We start from the raw sequence: 18,387 nt of genomic DNA on the forward strand, positions 1-18,387 counted from the left end.
TTTTAGCTCGCCAAATGAAGCTGTCGGCAAGAATTGCAATTTTTTCCTGGCCAGTACTGAAATCGAAATGTAAATAACACTGGACGATTGCGAGTGCAAATTTTATTTTTTGTCTCTGAAAAAAGCTCACTCAAGAATGACAGTTGTAAAATCAAATTTGGTCCATATCTGACCAGCCAAAAAAGTGACATCAAACAGTCTATGAATCTGTACTAATTATGGTTTAAAGTATGGAGTATTTACAATTGCAGTTCGGTACGGGAAGGCTAAACGCCCTTTCGGCCAAATTTTCCTACCACCTACGTAAAAAATTCGAGTGCGTAGAAAGGTAGCTAGCTCTGTGTAATTGTGTTCCATTGGCACGTGAATATTTAATAACCCCAACCCATGTCTGTGAAGAGGGCGGATGCCCGGAGGGTTTGGAAGTGCTATTTGGATAATTCCAACTCAATTATTTCCTTTATTCTCTTTCAAAATACAAAGCAGAAAGCGAGGCTCGCTAAGGCAAATTCTATTCCTCAGAATAAAATTTATTGACTTAGAGCGTGTATCAGCAAACATGAAAAAAAAACACTCAGGAAAAATGATAAATATTACCCAGGTTTAGGCCTTGACTAATGAAAAGACCATGCTCGACCAAAAAGTGGACTACAGTATTAGTTATAAGTGAAGCCATTATATAGATAAGTAGCTGTGAATTATTCATAGTGGGCTTTAAAGTTTTTTGTTTTAACTCAGACTGGAGTTATCGGCACAAACAAACACACAGCTAAAAAAAACCTACTGCCCAAAATTGAAATATGCAGATAACCACAGACATTGAAAATTATTTATAAAATTTGAAAAGAACTTTTTCGGAAATTTTTGGCGCAAAAGATTTTATGAGATCACAAAAAAATACGCATCCATTATTGTAGCTCTCACTAGGAACTGAAGTGTTTTCCCATATAAACTAACAGTTTCTGTATCAATTCGTCAAATAAAACTCCCATCAAGCTACATTTTTAATTTTTTGATACGCTTTCTGCAAATTCATTCGTTTAGTTACAGTCACCTTTTTTATGTATGTTTAATTTTCTGTTCATAAGTTATTTCCACTTATTTTTATATTATTAGCAAATGAAAAAAAAACACATCTGCACAAAAACTCAAAAAATTATGAACCGGGTGGAACTCTACGCAGTGTTTCCATTCAAGTTACTGCCGAAACACTAATTGCGAAACCTTAATTTTAAGCATATACCCAATTCAGAACACTAAAAAGCATCCGATATATCAGAAACAGCTCATCGTTTCTCACGTATTAGCAATGTTTAAAACAGTGACTTAAAATAAATTAGTGACTAAATTGGTGACTATTACGTAACGTGAAGCAATCATAAAAATGTAAGTCAACTCGCTTTTTTTTAACCATTATATATTCAAGTCAAAAATCTAAGCTTACTTGTTCAGTTTCCATTGTTAGGGGCTTTTCAAAAACAAACCCTAATTACTCATTTGGAAAAAAATTCAATATAATAACTTCCTTAAGGAAAATTTCAAACGAAATTCAAACCTACTTGAGTTTTTTTCCTAATAAGAAAGATGACAGAAAACTTTTGTGATTGAAAACTGTGTGGAAATCTTTTTTAATTTTCAATAAAGCTCATTAGAATCTGAAAAATGATATTTTCTCCTAGCTTAAAAAGTCACGAAGAGGAGGCAGCTTTCCAGTTAGATCCAACACATTCTTAGACATGCGTTAGTTTTTTTGTTCTTTTAATTTTTTAAATAAATCTGTTAATTTAACGAATTTTGATTGTCAACTTTGGATTGTGTTGGGTAATTTATATATGTGAAATTTCACAATAAAAACTCAGCTTTCCGATTTCAGTGAAAAATTTGCTATAGGTATTATATAATATTATAATAACAACCAAACCCTGAAATGAAAACCCTGCAAAACCTCCACTTAAACCCTGAAATGAGTTTTCAATTTAAAATCAATTTAAAAAATTAAGTTTTATTAGTTCAAACAAAACAAAATATCGTTGAATCAATAGTAACAATTAATGGAAGTGAAAATTTTTTATGCAGGCTTTGAATCAACGCAAGAGGTCATAGTTAAAATAAATTGTGCAAAAAGCTCATAAAAAGTGTTTTACAATGAAACAAATGCAGTTTTCGAGAGCACTATAATTCGCCTCTTTTTCATCATCAGATTTTTGAGATGATTCTAATTTTTATAATGCTCACTTATATCTTTTCTGAAAGATATTAACACTGCCATTGACACGCCCAAAAAGCAGAAGTAAAGAAATCAAAGAAGACTAACCGCCGCTTCCATTGACAAGCCCAAAAAGACGAATTAAAGCAAACAAAGATTATACTGAAAAAATCTCAAAAAGTGAAATGAAAAAAATGAACTTTTACTTCTCATAGAGAACACAAAATATGAAACTGTTAAACCGTGCTAGTTTGCAAATTCCCCTAGGAAAGACCAGATGGTTATCTCTCAATCTTCAGCCAGAATCCCAGAGTCTTTCAAAAAATGGTTGTAGTCCAATTTGTTGTAAGATAGCGGCTTTTCTTGCAAGGTCTGACAGTAAATGCCTATCTTGAAAAAAACTGCATTAAAAAAGGCCCCGTTGTCAAAAAAGTTTAAAAAAAAAGTGTCAAAATGTTTTTGAAAGTTGGAATGAATTCTTAAGACATTATCATTGAATGTGTACAATGCTACTTTTTTTTAACAAAATAACAAAATAAAATTAAATCAACAGCTAAATGTGGTTATTTTAATAGAAACCTTCTTCCATTTGCATATTTTTTAGCAATGAAACATTCTTACCAGTGGGAAACAAATTTTCCACATCTCAAACAAGGTACAGCTAAATTAGTAAAGGCCAACAAAATGTATTTAATTGTCATTTTTTGTTTTTTGGTGGTCCTCTTTGCAGCTTTTCCGGGTTTTTTGGGCACATCATGCTCAGCATGTTTTAGCGAGCATTCTTCATGTGTTTTTGTTATTTTTTGCCATTTTCTCTCTCCTTCTTCCCTTGCTCCTTTTTGTGTTTCATGGTCACACCATGCTAAATTTTAGAAATTTTTCCTGCTTTTTTTCAGTGCAGTTTTCTCCATTTATTGTATTTTTTCTGCACAACATTCCTTGTGTTCTTTGTTGGCTTTGTTTACTTTTTTCTATTGCAAAGGTTTTTTGTACACGTTTTTGCCCGTCTCTGCGTTATTGGGCACCATGCCCTGTATTTTTCTGGTTGCGTATTGTTTCTCTGAGAGTCAAAGACCAAGTTTTAAAGGAATTTACTTCAACTGTAATTCAAAGCCACTTAAACTCTGCTCTAAACTGAATTTGTGAAGAAAGCAGAATTTTCAAAAAATAAAAAATACAAAACAAGTTGTAAAATGGTCGCAATTTTTGATGCCCTACACTAAACTTTTCTGATGCTATTTCTTTTTTTCTTTTGATGATGCAAAATTTTATTGTACATTTACTTCTCGCAACCTTTGTAAGTTCTTTCTTCAAATTTCAAAGACTTGTAAGATTCTGACAGAAGAAAAAGGCTATATTGTAACGCTCTTGTAAGAAAACCTTTTAACATTGACTGGGATATTTTCTTTCGGGTCCCCAAACAATTGACATATCTTGGCGTTGAATATTTTTTGCTTGTTTATCTCATGATGATCTTATTTCTGGGTTGTCTTGCCAAAAACTTCTAAACTTGTAGATATGCTGACGTTTTAAAAATCTTCGTCTTAATTTCACAATATTAGCGTCAGGGTAAAAAGCAACAGTTTGATTATATTGGAACCTAGTCCAGAAGATGGAACAAAACCGAAGCAAAAACATAATTAAAATTCAGTTTTCCACGTAAGCAACCTGCTGTATGTTCGGTTTGTTGTGTATACTCAATTTCAAACAAAAAGAACTTGTCGGTCTGTTTAGTCTCTTAGATTCTACACGTTCCGTTCATAGGTTTGGCATGGTCGCCGTTTTAAACGTAAGATACTCGTCCTGCATGGTTGGTTTCTTAGATTCGGTATGTTTTGCTGTCGTGTTTTTCACACAAAATTTGAGTGTTTTGTTTCCAATGTAGTCAAAGGTTATAATGACTTTCTAATCGCAGGATTTTCAAATTTATCTCTAGGAGACAAGAATTTGATAAGTCTTCATATATATATATATATATATATATATATATATATATATATATATATATATATATATATTTATATATAAACCATACCTGCGGTTTCTTACATTTAAAGCCAATCTAATCAATTCTCAGAAGCCGATCATACCGACGATTATCTTACGTTTAAAAATGGAACATACCGACAATACCGAGAAAAAATTAAGAGCTTTCGTCGTTTTTGTCTTACTAAAACCAAACATTCCGGCAATTTTCTTACGTTCACAAATGGCGGTTTCTGAACCAGGGAAAAACTGAATACATTTCTACCGCATCTAATTATGGGTTTCGATATCTCTATATACATATACTATAATGGGGGCGATAATTTCCTGGCGACTATATGATATGGAAAAGACCTGGGGGAATTCAACTAAACAGCGCAGCACTTACCAATCCAATTTGTACTAACCAATCCAATTTGTACTAACTGTACTGGTGATAACAACGCCGTTTATAACTAACTGAGTTGTGACTCTATATAGGTCAAGAACTGTCACTACAAAAGCTCCCTAAAGTTCCAACTTAATTACCAATTTCAACAGCACAAGTGCTTTTCAGCTAATGATACTAACTTGGTGAATAGTAAACAAATGGCCTTACACGCAGTGCCTTTCGCTTTTCTTTTGTTTAGTTTGTGTAAAACGTGCAAACTCCCGTTGGCTTAAACCATAAACTTGAAACGTGAATAAGTAAAACTGAAACTGCTGCTGTCGGCGATGGAAAATTCTGAAAGACTGAAAATTTCTCCCAAAATTGCGAAAAACGCTCGATGAATGTGCTATATCTTTGTATGCAAACTGTATATATGCTTTGCTTATTTCTATTATAAATATGTGCGTATTTTTACGCTCGTATGAGTGTTCCGCTTAAAAAGGGAAAGTAAAATTTATACATTAATTCGCATAGCGTGAAGGGGGAAAAGCAGAACGCGCGTCTGTTTTTAGCAGGAAAAGCGTCTTTCCTGTAGACGGTTTTTGTTCATTTCTATCTTATCTATTCCTTCTTATCCCCAACTCACCCCGATACAGGCAGCAGTTGTAATAAAATTGTGTTAGGAATTCACTGTCATTAGCTTTCTTCTAAATTCATCGCAAGATTAAACATGTATTTTACATGAATAAAATATTAGAGCGATTAGTATATGTTTGCATACATAAAAAATGTTGAGAGAAAGTAGGCATGGTTTGAATTTTTAGAAAATGGGGGGGGGGGGAGGGAGGCGTTAAGTACTCCCCATTGTTTGGCTTTGTTCATAGTAACATGTTGAAAACAATTTATTTCAAGTGACATTTGTTCAAATGGCACTTTTCATTTCGTTTTTTTTTTTTTTGGTTCACGCAGTTTTTAACATATAATGTATATAGTTTTTGAGGTGGTGGGGGGTGATTTGAAAAACTGGTGATTTTTCTCTCTTTGTTGGAGAGAAAGAATTGCTGCTATTCATTTTGCAGATCTTTGTGTATTATTTTATGCGCATCACTGGTTGAAAGTTTTCAAATAATTGCAAATCAGTTTGCAAACTTGATAATAATAATCATAATAAAAATGATATTAATAATCAAAATAATAATAATAATAATAATAATAATAATAATAATAATAATAATAATAAAAATAAAAATAATAATAATAATAATAATATTAACAAGGAGGCTAGGTAATGTGCGTTCGCACATAAAGTTCCGAACCCGCTTATCTACATTTTTCACTTAATTGCCTAACAAATGAGGAAGTGATAAAGAAATAACACATCACAATATCGTTCAACAAACTACTAGATGAATAAAACAATCTACCTTAGAGGGCCTATGAGACCTGTGACCACCATAATATGACTACCAGAAAATACGGCGATAAAAATCAAATAACGACAAATATTAATTACGACCAAAAGTCGTTGTCCATAATTGAAAACCATTAATAACCAAATCAAAACGTCATCGGATAAAATTTAAACTAAAAAGATTCAACTGTACTTCATAAGAAAAAAATATGAGATTTTTCCTCAATGCGACGGGGTAACAAGTCGACAATAAATGAGCAAAGGCGCAAAATTCGATAAAAACATTGCTTATTTTGAAAAGAATTAATTTCAAACTGATTAAAAAAAATATGCATCAAATGAAATTATTGAGATATTCCTTCATAGTTCTATGGAGAGCAATTGAAACCCTTCATTACCCATGATTCGTCATACGACTACAAACAGAACTACAAATACAGGTAAAAAGGAAAATTTTTCGCAAAAAATTGCACATAGATTAACAATGAATATAAGCTGAACCAAAAAATTTCACAAATAACCTCACGAAACCACAGTATTGAAGCCGTTAAAAATATAAAAAATTAAACTATTATAAAAAATCTTCCTTTGCTTCTCCTTTGATCATGATGAAGTTTTTTTAAAAAAGAGATTATCCAAACATGACAGGAAAAAAGAACCACAAATATTGAAAAAAAATCTAAGTTTAACAATTTTCTTCTGAAACAAATTGTCTAAGCCTTGAGGACATCAGATAAAACGTCTAGACAACAAAAAGTTTACCGTTTGGTTCAACAAAACATTAAAGAGACTTCTAATAAGGAGGTTAAGTTACGAAAATGATACAGCATTGTAAAACAGGACTTTTACCCGTTTTTTAAGAAATTTAAATGAAAGTCATTAAAACCATTTGCTATACACCATTATCAGTTATTAAACTCTTCTGTGTATCTCTATTGGGTTGCTTAGACTTTTAATTACCCGATGTTTGACATACGGCAACAAAAACTAACAACATTTAGAGGATAAAAATAAAAAAATCCAAGAGAAGGGCGTCGCAGCCCTTTAAACAATATGTTATGAAAAACAAAAATATTTACAAACTTTGTTAAATTTTTTTTCAGTTAGTTTGTTAAAAATTTGACAACATACCAAAGAACCAAGAACAATCTCAAATATGGCAATTATGCACAAAAATCCCAAAATTGTGAAAGAAATCTCGTAGCACCAAAAGCAACAAAACGTTCTGTTAAAATAAACCACCTCAAATTTAATTTGGATTCAATAAGAAAGGAATTTCAACCTGTATTTACTGAGAATAAACAGAAAGTTGACTAAAAATAATATAAAAAATTGATGAGTTCAAAAAATCACTGAAATTTCTTTAAAACAAATACACTCAAATACATAAGAGTCATTAAGTAACAACCGAATGCACCGAATGGTACCGTTTCACTTAAAACTCCCGGGGAAATCGTTTGGATCTTTGAATGGTTATACTTATTGATCAGACTGCATAAAAAATAACAATTTAAGGCAAAACACAAGAATTCTGTTAAAGTGTCAGAGCCATTAAAACCTTTAGGTTCCCGGAAAACAAACTATATCTGCATTCGGCCTCATTTTTAAGTAAATGTGAGCTGTCAATATTGGAGACATGAATCGAAAAATTTGTCGGTTATTAACATTAAGGAAACCAGAGCAAAACTTTTTGAAAAAGGCAGCACCAAAAAAAATTGAAAAATTTCTTTTTGTAAAAATCCATGATAATATCAAACCTATCCCTGATTTTATTGCGCGCCCAACAAACTGACAAAGTGTTTTATGTGTTTGCAAATGAGACCAAGTGAAAATCTTCAATTATCAAAATGACGGCAAAATTGTAATTCCAGAAGACTTTCAAAGGGCGCTTAATTCCGTCTAGAGCTCTTTTGGATTATGAAGGAAATTATAAAGGAGGAAATTAAAAATTTTATCAAAAATTTTAGCCAAAAAAATTCAATCAAACAATTCAGCAACGCTCTTCAAACTCTAGTGATAACAATAGAACTCTACCGTTAAAAATCTAAATTTATTTCATATTTTTTTAGCGAACTTTTGCGAAATTTTAGACAAAATTACTGAAAACTTCAATAAAAACCGTCGATTACTCAAAAAACTTCAATCTTCCCAGTAAAAAACGAAACTCAAAAAAAAATGTTTTTAATTCTTTTTTAGGATGTACGTGCTTTTAATGATACCACTCACAACTCTGTACGAAAAATATGTCCATCGGCCAACATTGTCCAAACAAAAAACCAGTTGAGTATATAGTTCCTCCCTCCGCACTAAAGTGGGATTTGGGACAATAATAATAACGATAATAATAATAAAAAAATAATGATAAAAATAATAATATTAATTTTAATAATAATAATAATAATAATAATAATAATAATAACAATCGTAATAATAATAAAAATAATAAAATAATAATAATAATAATAATAATAGTAATAATAATAATAGTTATAATGTTAATAATAAAATTAATGATAATAACAGTAATAATTATAATAATAATAAAAATAATAATAATAGTAATAATAACAATATTAAATAGATTAACTATAATGGTAATAATAGTAATAATATTAAGAAGCTTCTTGCTTAAATTGCGTCGAAAACATCAATTAACTTTCTTTTATTTGTCTCATATTTTTTGAAAATTTAGTCGACTGTAACCTGTAGTGCCAGATCGACGAATACCATAAAAATACCCCCGACGATAGAATTGAGCGGTAACAAGGAAGCATAAAATTCTTTTAAGTTTTTCTATTTCAATGCCATGTTGCTAAATTGACATTATTGAGACTATTTTTTCAAGTTCAAATTAATTGAGCTACTGTATGCCGCAAAATTTTCTAACTTTTCTGTTGTTTAAAAAAATTTGAGTTTCCGTTATTTTTATTCTGAATGATAGATCATACAGTGCATTGCATCTACAGTGATTTTATTTATTCACCTTTTTATTACACTGATTATAATTGTTAAATAATATCTGATTTGAAGCAACTGGACACATCACAAAAAAATCATAATGGGAAGAGTCTTCTGCTGCCCAGCAAATTGATCTGTTTGGGATTATTATAAGCCAGTAATAACAAACTTAACGAGGGAGAGTTGCTTTTAAATGAACTTGCTATTTGTCACAAAGAAGTTGTGTGATACAAAAAGACACGCGATAATTCTCATTTACTTACTAATGTATTAGCTCTCACAGATCGAATAAACGGTGAAACCGGATCGGATGATAATGAAACCGGGTTGATATCTTCGCCTATTAACCGTCTGACCTTTCCCGGGTCGAGGTTTTAAGGTAAATTTTCGTAAGAAATGCGGTGAATGCGGTGAATTTTCGTAAGAAATGCGGTGATTGCGGTGAATGCGGTGAAAAAAAAACAACTCACCGCTTTTCACCGCATTTCTTACAAAAATTCACCGCCAAATTCACCGCATTTCTTACCAAAATTCACCGCATAGACTATTATGGCAAATTAAGGCAAGAAATGCGGTGAATGCGGTGAATGCGGTGAAAAAAAAATAATTCACCGCTATTCGACCCCAGGCCTAGGTGTAAACGTTAAAAAGCGTTAAATTATGAGAGATTTTGTTGCGGGCTGAAGTATCCATGTTGTTTTCAATAATATCAGTTGGATGCAGATGAAACTGGAAAGTGTTGAAAGCAAACAAAAGTAGTGAAAATTTAAACCATTTTTTCTATATGATGGAGCAAATTATCGACCCCCCAACCTAAATTTGTTTATGACTAGATTTATTCAGCTTTTGTAGCAATCTTGCAGAACGAAGGTTTGTCATGCAAAAGTCTGAGTGCAGATCAATGTTTAGATCTTATCTTTTTGCATAAACTGGGAAATGTTGTTGATATAACTTTGGCTTTAGAGACGATCGAAGCTCAGGGTGAAAATAGCTCACCTCCAAATTTCTTAAAGCTAATGTCTGTTTATATTAGGTAACCAAGTTGTTGAAAAGTTTGTTGAAATGGTAACCAAGTTTGTTTAAAAAGAACATATGATTTATACCCCATTCGAAACTGACCTTTTTCGGTGCACGAACGACAAGCGACAAAATATAACAAATTCAAAAATGGCGTGGCGTCGAAACAGGGAAACAATTCAAGAAACCTAGAACTTGAAAGTAGGGTGACGAGTTGTAAGTAATAATAGCAATGATAGCTATATTCGTTTTCCCTGTTATAGTAATTATCAAAATTGGTCGTTGGAAACAAATTTGTAATTTCCAAATTTTTACGCCCGAGGTAAAGAAAATAACCACAACAATTCTTAAGTAAGATAGAAATAGCTTGCATCTACATATCATTGACAATCAAAATACGAATTATTGTTTGATCTGAAGGAATATATTTGACAAAAATTGGTAATTTTTTGTTAAGGATTATTAATTTGAAAAAAAACAACATTTCTGTTTCTATAGATTTATACTTATACGTATCCTTGAGATGTCATAGAGTTCCCTCCCTGTAGAATTTTCTATTTTGTCGTTAGACAGCTTCTAGCTGGGGACTAACTAGCGCCAAAAACTTCATCAAAAATCCAAAAGGTTTTTTTGGTGGTTCCTCTTGTTCCTTTTTCTTATGAATAGCATAACTTGTCTGCTTTTATCTCAATTAGGGCAAAATCCACCTCAGACACGTCACTATTGACCTCATTTTGACCAGCCCGTAAATATGTACTTGTCATGATTTTTCATTAGTCCACTGAACAAGAACTTTTGTCCACAATGTACCTTTTAATCGCCATTACTTATGCTTTCAAGCTTTGATTCTCATTCACTCCGGTCCTATTGAAGCATTCTAGAATTTGTCACAACTTGTTTCTACTATTTCTCCGTCTAACTGTAAAATTTGACTGCAGTGTAAATCGTTTGCATCCATAATTTTTTACAGTTGGGAACCATTCTAGCTGTTGCTACGTTGCTTGATCTCTGTTATCAAACAATTCCTCAGTCACTGCATTTTTTCCAAAGCAAAAAAACTTTTATCTCAGACCGCCGTTTATCTGGAGAAAGCTTTGCCCACTTGTCCCCAACAACTGACTTCATAGTAGCAGTTGTCACATTTACTTCTTTCCGTTTCACTTTTTGGGTCAAGCCCTGCACGGTAGCCTTTTTCTGTCAACAGACTCCCTTTGGAACAGTTGTTTGGTAATTTCACACTGCAAAACTGCTTGCTAGCTTTCCTATTTTTCCACCAGATATGTTTCAAAAGCCTCTTTGTAGAACCACGGAAACTTGGACTGTCTTAAATCATAGAACAAAAACGCTTCTTGAAGAGTCCAAGCACGAAGTTTTTGAACAGACTTCCGAAATCCTGGCGGCAAATAACTCAAAGCTTCACAAAACACACAAATTCTGTGGCAAATACTTCTTCAATTCTGTTTCTGTTTGCATGAACGCTTTTCTGGCTTGGAATTGGCTATAGAACTTTTAGAAGTTTTATGGCTGTGTCTGGCTTTAGAAGTTTTCTGGCTGGGAACTGGCTATCGCCCAAAGCTCTATCAGAAATCTGAAAGATTTATTTTGATTTCTCCTCTTGTTGGGAGTGTTCAGTTTTGCGCCCAAAATGTCGCCCTCTCGATTGTTCAGTAACTTCACTTCCAATAACGGAATTAATAGTCAGTAAAAGTAAGAACAGTGACTAGTAAAGTTATATCTAGAGAAAGATAATTGAGTGAAACCAACCATCAATAGGACGTTTTTGTCTAATAGTAATTAAGGTTTCACTCTAATTCAAACTAATTCAATCAACCTGTCCACAAGTATCCAAAAATCAATCAATTATCTTTCTCAACCAAATAACCCAACAACTCTGACAAGTTCTGCCTCCCAGTATTGTTTTTACTGGCACTGAACATTCAACCAATTCTTTTGGATAGGTTTGCAGTTCCAGCGACTGCAACTAAACAAACATGTTCTTTCAGAAATAACTCACTAAACGTTCATATTTTTCTCTCACTGAAAGTCAACTGCTCGCACTGAATGTCAAATCACTAGATCGTTTCGTTTCTATTACCTAATTTGGATTGTTCTGGCGCTCTTTACCGTTCTTTTTGCAACTTATGGTTTTTTCTGGTGCCTGAGGGCACTCAAATTTTTCTGTTTTTGTTAGGGCTTGGCAACATGTTGTTTCTTTTAGAAAATTTTGATCTAGCATAAAAGAGGGCGTGCAGTGTTGCGGCCTTAAGATGCAAATTATCTTACATAAGTGATTGTACAGGTCGGCCAGAGATGTGTAGTGCAATTCGTTTTGATTATTTCAAGAATCATTAAAATCACATTCCTTGCTTAACGGTTGTTATACAACAACTTGCAAGATTTTCCTCTGTTAGAAAAATTTTTCTGATTTATCGCACTTTAACTTGTGTTTCCCCTTAGGATGCAGCATACTTTTTTGGGCTTGTTATAAACTAATTTTTTAAAAACAGTAATGATAGGGGAAGGTCAGGAAATTTGTAAGTTTTTTTGTTTTCATTGGTCCTCTACATCTCCATTTTAAAATGCTGCCCATTTTGAATCAATTATTTCTTAGAGAGTTTTTTGATATGCACCGCCAACTCTTCCTATAAAACGTTCGTTTCCTGCAAGACACCGCCCCACTCCTACAAAAAGTGGTCAATCATTGTTTTCTTTTTGTTATCAAAAGAGAATTAAACAGCCTCGGGATACCTGAAAAACGTTTTTCTGATTGCTTACCTAATTGTTTCGTGCACAATATGTTAAAATTTGATGCAAATTAGAACTTCGGAAGTCTCATTTTTTGAGGAGTGGGGAAGGGTTACAAAATTTCAGACGCCTACAATTTACATAAATCATTTTCTCTCTGCATATTCTTCCAAACAATCCTTTCGATCTTCTTTACGCTTCAATTTATTCTTTTTGACTTCTTAATTACTTTGCAAAGCAAGCTTCGCTTTTGTTTGTTTAGCAAACAAAAACTGGATTTCACTCCGCTTACATCGCTCAAATTTGTTCTGATTGTTTTGTTTACTTACAGTTTAGCTCCAATACTTCGCAAGCTAATTAATCTTTCAAAGGCAAAATTTGAATCTCAATTATGGGCTTCATAACTTGATAATTTTATGTTAAACACAATTCGACACTCCCCTAGTCGAGACGGATGTTAATTTTGCAAAATCTTGCAGTATTCTTGCAAGATGAACATCCCGAACTAGGGTCATCAAGAGCAACGTGCATTACGATCACTTTTAGGGATACAATCTGCTAATCATAACAAAATTTAATCAGAATTCTTGATATTTTAATTTTCAGATTTTTTGGATCCAATAAAAAGTGATTATATTCTTCATTCCAAAATTGCGCCGATCCATCGATTGAAAGAATTAATGTTTAATTCCTTGAGCATTTTGCAAGTTCTATGAAAAGAATAACTTTTTAATGATTTTTTTTCATTTCCACGAATATGTTCATGCCTGCTAGAGAATAACAGACTTGTACAGTTAAAAGTAACTGCTCTCGCTTGTTTTTGTTGACAAGAGGAAAAACAAAATACGATCGTATTCGAAATATGGAAAAAAAGTATGAATTTATACCAATGGAATTCATGCATGAGGAAAAACAAAATACGATCGTATTCGAAATATGGAAAAAAAGTATGAATTTATACCAATGGAATTCATGCAACTAATCAAACTTATATTTATCATGCACTGTTAATGTTAGTGTGGCGATAGAAAACTATACTCCATGGTCGAGTTCTGACCAATAAATTGCTGATACATCCTTGACGAAGCTCGTGAACTCGTTCTCTCGGGCGACAGTCTCCCGGGTGACCTCGGTGACATTGACGACTTCGGAGTGTAGCTCATTATGCTACTCGGACGTCTGTAGCTACTAGCTCTGGACGTCCTTGACCTTTTGATCGAACTGTACGCTCTGGTGTCGGGTGTCAAAACCCTACCCAGGGGTGAAATTAAATAACGGGAGTTCTCGGCTGTGCTTGTTTCCAAAAGCCGAACACTTTCTCGGCTTATGGGTCGGGTTCTGACGGGCTTCCGAATCAAGTTTTGCAGACAAGAGATGGAATTGTTCCAATTCTGTTCCGTAACTTGACTCCAAAATAGGGTGCAATCGTTCACGCCTCGGTTGACTGTTTTGACTCGGCACTGAGTTAGAATGTCGTAGATGACAGTTCTTTCCGAAACCCGCAATTCGTCCCAAGATTTGAGAAGACTTCGGCCTTGAGTTGCGTTATTGTACAGCTCTGTATTTGCAAGATTAAGTTAAGCCTTTGTTTTGTCTTTTATTTGCGAGTTATTAATAGAGTTGAATAATAAGTTGAAAATTCAAATTATTTGTTAAATAAGCATTTTCAATCTATAACTATCAAATTTTTGGTTTTATTTTTTCGAATTTTTTAAAATATTTTTTAACTTAAACTAAAAAAAACCGTCAGCACGCGAGAAACTTTAACAAATTCTGTAGACTTTTGACTGGCTTACTTTTCCCACCCTGTATCTTAAATATTGCACTGTTTTCAAGCCAGGATGCCCTCTAAAATCGCGTGTTGTTCGATAATACATCCAATAATTTATAATTTCATCTTTAGAGAATTAAAACAAAGGCTTTCTGGGTCCCTTTTATAATCTCGACTAATTTTGCAGAGCAGGTAGTCTGCAGCTGGATAGCCTCTTCAGAGGTCAAAGTGAGGTGACCTCTTTTCATCACTATGTCCAGTGACTGCTGGCCTTTTCTCTGGCAATAGGGAGCCACTTTGCGAAGAGTGCCTTCGTTCAGACCCAGAGATCGCAATTCACTCGCTGTCCACTCACTTGGTACAGGCGACCAATTTTTCTATATTCTGAAATCTTTTAGTTTTATTGTTATTTCTTATAATAGTGTATACCCGGGTGGAGCTTTGGTGGTGATCTTTTTTAGGAAATGCGGTGAAATGCGGTAAAAAAATAATTTTCACCGCGTATTTCTTACATCTTTTTGCGGTGAATGCGGTTAATTATTTATTTTCAAACCTCTTACCTCATGAATGTCTTCAACTTCTTATTCCACAGCGCCAACTGTTACTTACTTCTCTGATATTTCTTATGAATTTAAATCACGTTCAGTAAACGTTGGAAAGCAAATGGAAGGCGAATTTTTGTAAGAAATGCGGTGAAATACTTTTTTTTCACAGCATACACCAAAATCACCGCATTTCTTACAAAAAATCACCGCATTTACCGCATTTCTTACGAAATTTAAACCAAAAATTCCACGCAGCTAGGGCTATCCATTTAAAGATCCATAAAAAGAAGCAAAAATATTGGAAAAATTAAAGAAAAGAAACAGTACAGAAACAGTAAAGAGGGGCTCGAAGTACTGGGTGCTGCTGTTGGATCCCCCAAATTCCTTGCTTCCTCGTTACAAAAGCGTGTTCAGAAGATCGAGAAACTACTGGAGAAATTGGAGTAAATAAACAACCCACAGTGTGCTCTTGGCATTCTACGTAGTTGCCTGGGTGCACCAAAGATGATGTATTCACTGCGCTGCAACACGCCATCAGAGGAAGTCGTACAATCTTGTCCAATGAGTCATGGAATCAAAGCTTATTTGCCCATCAATAAGTCTGTAATTGAGTCAGACGAGCGTCAAAGCAGCCTATATTGGTTCGGTATCGCAGTCTGCTACATTACTAGAGTTTATAAATGGCCATAGTCCCACAGCAGATCACAACTTGACCAAAATGATCGATGAACTAAATGTTGTGGCAACATTTCAGCTTACTCAAAGCAAAATACAGGAAAACCTCAATGAAGTGGTTCTCAAATATTTAATTGAAAAGCAAACATACAAAAGGGAAAAAGCTCGTATTGTCACTCTCTCTGCCTCAATCAGGAACCAGATTATCGGCAACCCCAAACCAGCTCACAGCCTCCGTCCCTTGCCAAACAAGTTTTGTGCAGTTGTGAAGTACAGACTGGGCGCTCCCATGTATGAAAAAGAACTTATGTGTCCCATTTTAAAACAGGATCATTAGATACACTCGGTTATAATGCTGTTACATAAAGTGGCGGGGGCCATTTGATTCTGCGGCGCAATTGGCTAAAGGACAAATTTTTGTCCACTTGCAGAATTGCCAACCTGATACCAGAAACGAATTCTCGACCTGGAGTTGTGTAATCACCTTGCCGGTCTGCTGAACAGCCAGCGGCTCTGGATTTAACAATTACCTCCCTACTGCATTGTTTCAAATGCAGAGAGGAGGTCTGTTTCTGTCCTGAGAGCTCCCGACGACAGGAAGTTTGAGCAATACTCCAAACAATGTGCCAATCTATGTGTCTAATTCAATCTCATTAGTTTTGAATCACTTGATCTACTCTCTGAATTGGTGAGAAAGACATTGAAGCGAGTAATTCTACGCACTGAAAACAGCAGTTTGTGCTCATCTGGTTCTTCAGCTGCTTTCAGCAGGCTTGCTCAATTGGTTTCAGTCACACTAATATAAGGAAACGCTATAATATTAATTGCAAGCAGTGAAGAGCTGTGAGCCTGTAGCAAGCAAAAGAAGACTCCTTAATATTTCGCGACATTTGAACAAAAACCAGGCGTCTCCAATGTTAAATATAAAGTCTAAAACCTGATTGTGTGGAGTTCAAAATCCCAATTGAGAACCCGATTGTTTGGGTTCCACTATTCTAATTCAAAACTCGATTGTGTTGGATTTCTTATTCCACCTGAAAACCCTATTGTGTGGGTTGTGAGAGTGACGAAGGGCCGATAATCTGAGAGTTGCTGGGGTGCAGAACTTCGATTACGACTTTGAACAGATAAATAATAGCATGACAATGAGTTTATAAAAAGTCGACTATGATTATCTTACCTAGCCATATAAAAATTGAGATTTTGAATATCTAAAGAACATTTAACTATACGACTATTTTTATAAGGACAGACTGATCCAAAATAATACAAAATCATTGTTTTCGCTGTTGTTAGCACATGCCATGAAGTGACGAGTTCTTGCTTTTTACGTTCAACTTAGTATTCATTTCGTCTTCTTCTTTTAAATACATCTTTTTCAAGAGCAAGCACCTATATCGCCTACTACAATATCAAAACAATTTTGCCTCAAAACATAACAACCATGGTCAACGCTTCTCATTGCAATCATTCCGGGTCAAAAACAATATGAATCAGTTGACTTGAAAACCCATCTAATTCACAATTACCCGCTGTTGTTACTTTTTATTGAAAAAGAAAAAAAACAAAACGACATTTTTACACTTTAATGACTATAGATCCTAAAATTTTCCCTTTGTTCACAAAACGTCTGCCACGAAATTGTTTGTCAATGGAAAGGCCCTATAATTGTAAATTTGGAGCCAAATTTGGAGCCAAAGTCACAAACTCTAATGAAAGTCATACAGATAAAATGTCCGTAGAAAAGTTAATTAATATGCAATTAAGTTGCAAACTTTCTAGTCGTGCTGGAGGCTATTTTTTGTAATTGGGCTGCCAACTGCCAAAAGATTTGAGAAAATTTTTTTCTGGATGAATTTCGAACACTTTTATGCAAAATTATCATCATTCAAGTTTCTTAGAAGACCACTAAGACAGCTAGATTTTTTCGAGAGCGTTGCGAATTGAACGATTACCTTGTATTTACTCTACCATGCAAAAAATCGACCCCCCCCCCCCCCTCAGACGCCCCCACGTCACTCTCAGACGCTCAATAAACATGTTAGGATTTAGGACGAGGTCTAGGGCGTTGAGTTTTTCTGTCGAATACCTAAAACTGAAAATACTTCCTATTACATTTATAGGCTCAGCTGTTTTGTTTTAATTGTTTCCTAGTGAAATTGATTCAATAATGCTTTCTCTTTTACAAATTGGTTGCCTGAGGTCCAAATTGATTCCAATCTGTACCCCCACTTTGTTCTTCACCCTCCCCATCCTGTCCAGCGGCAGATGAGATGTTGTGTGGAATCCATACTGCTTCCCAAGGAAGTTCAGGTCAATGCCAAGATCTGACTCCGGAAGTACCCAATACTGACGATACTCGGGAACACCTGTAATTATGTATAAACGAATTTGAACCCAGACTGCGCTTTAATGTGACAGTATAACTGGTCTCTTTTGTGTTTTAACTCCATTTTTATGTGTTTTTGTGTGTGTTTTAACTCACATTGATAAAAATTGACCAGTTTTCTATAGTATGTAATTTTTGCGACTGAATTTTTGAGAAACTTCGAACTCAGTCAAGTATAGGGAAGTTTTGTGCTTATTCACCTCGCCGAATGAGAGAAGAGCAGAATACTTCATATTCACTTCAAACTAATCGATTGGATAGTAGCTGAACAATGATACACAGTGTTTCAGCTTCATTGCACTCATCCTTAAGGA

At 34.2% G+C, this 18,387-nt stretch overlaps 1 protein-coding gene across 1 annotated transcript in view; it reads right to left on the reverse strand.

Moving 5' to 3' along the window:
- LOC142354576 (uncharacterized) overlaps nucleotides 1–5,021 on the reverse strand; it is a 19,970-nt gene extending 14,949 nt beyond the window's left edge. Inside the window, exon 1 of the mRNA XM_075406903.1 lies at nucleotides 4,763–5,021. The gene's annotated coding sequence lies outside the window, so the exon portion shown is untranslated. The remainder of the gene's footprint in view (nucleotides 1–4,762) is intronic.
- Nucleotides 5,022–18,387: the final 13,366 nt, after the last annotated feature.

This window comes from Convolutriloba macropyga, chromosome 15 (assembly GCF_964194025.1).
Source record: "Convolutriloba macropyga chromosome 15, txConMacr16.3, whole genome shotgun sequence".
NCBI classification, from domain to species: domain Eukaryota; kingdom Metazoa; phylum Xenacoelomorpha; order Acoela; family Convolutidae; genus Convolutriloba; species Convolutriloba macropyga.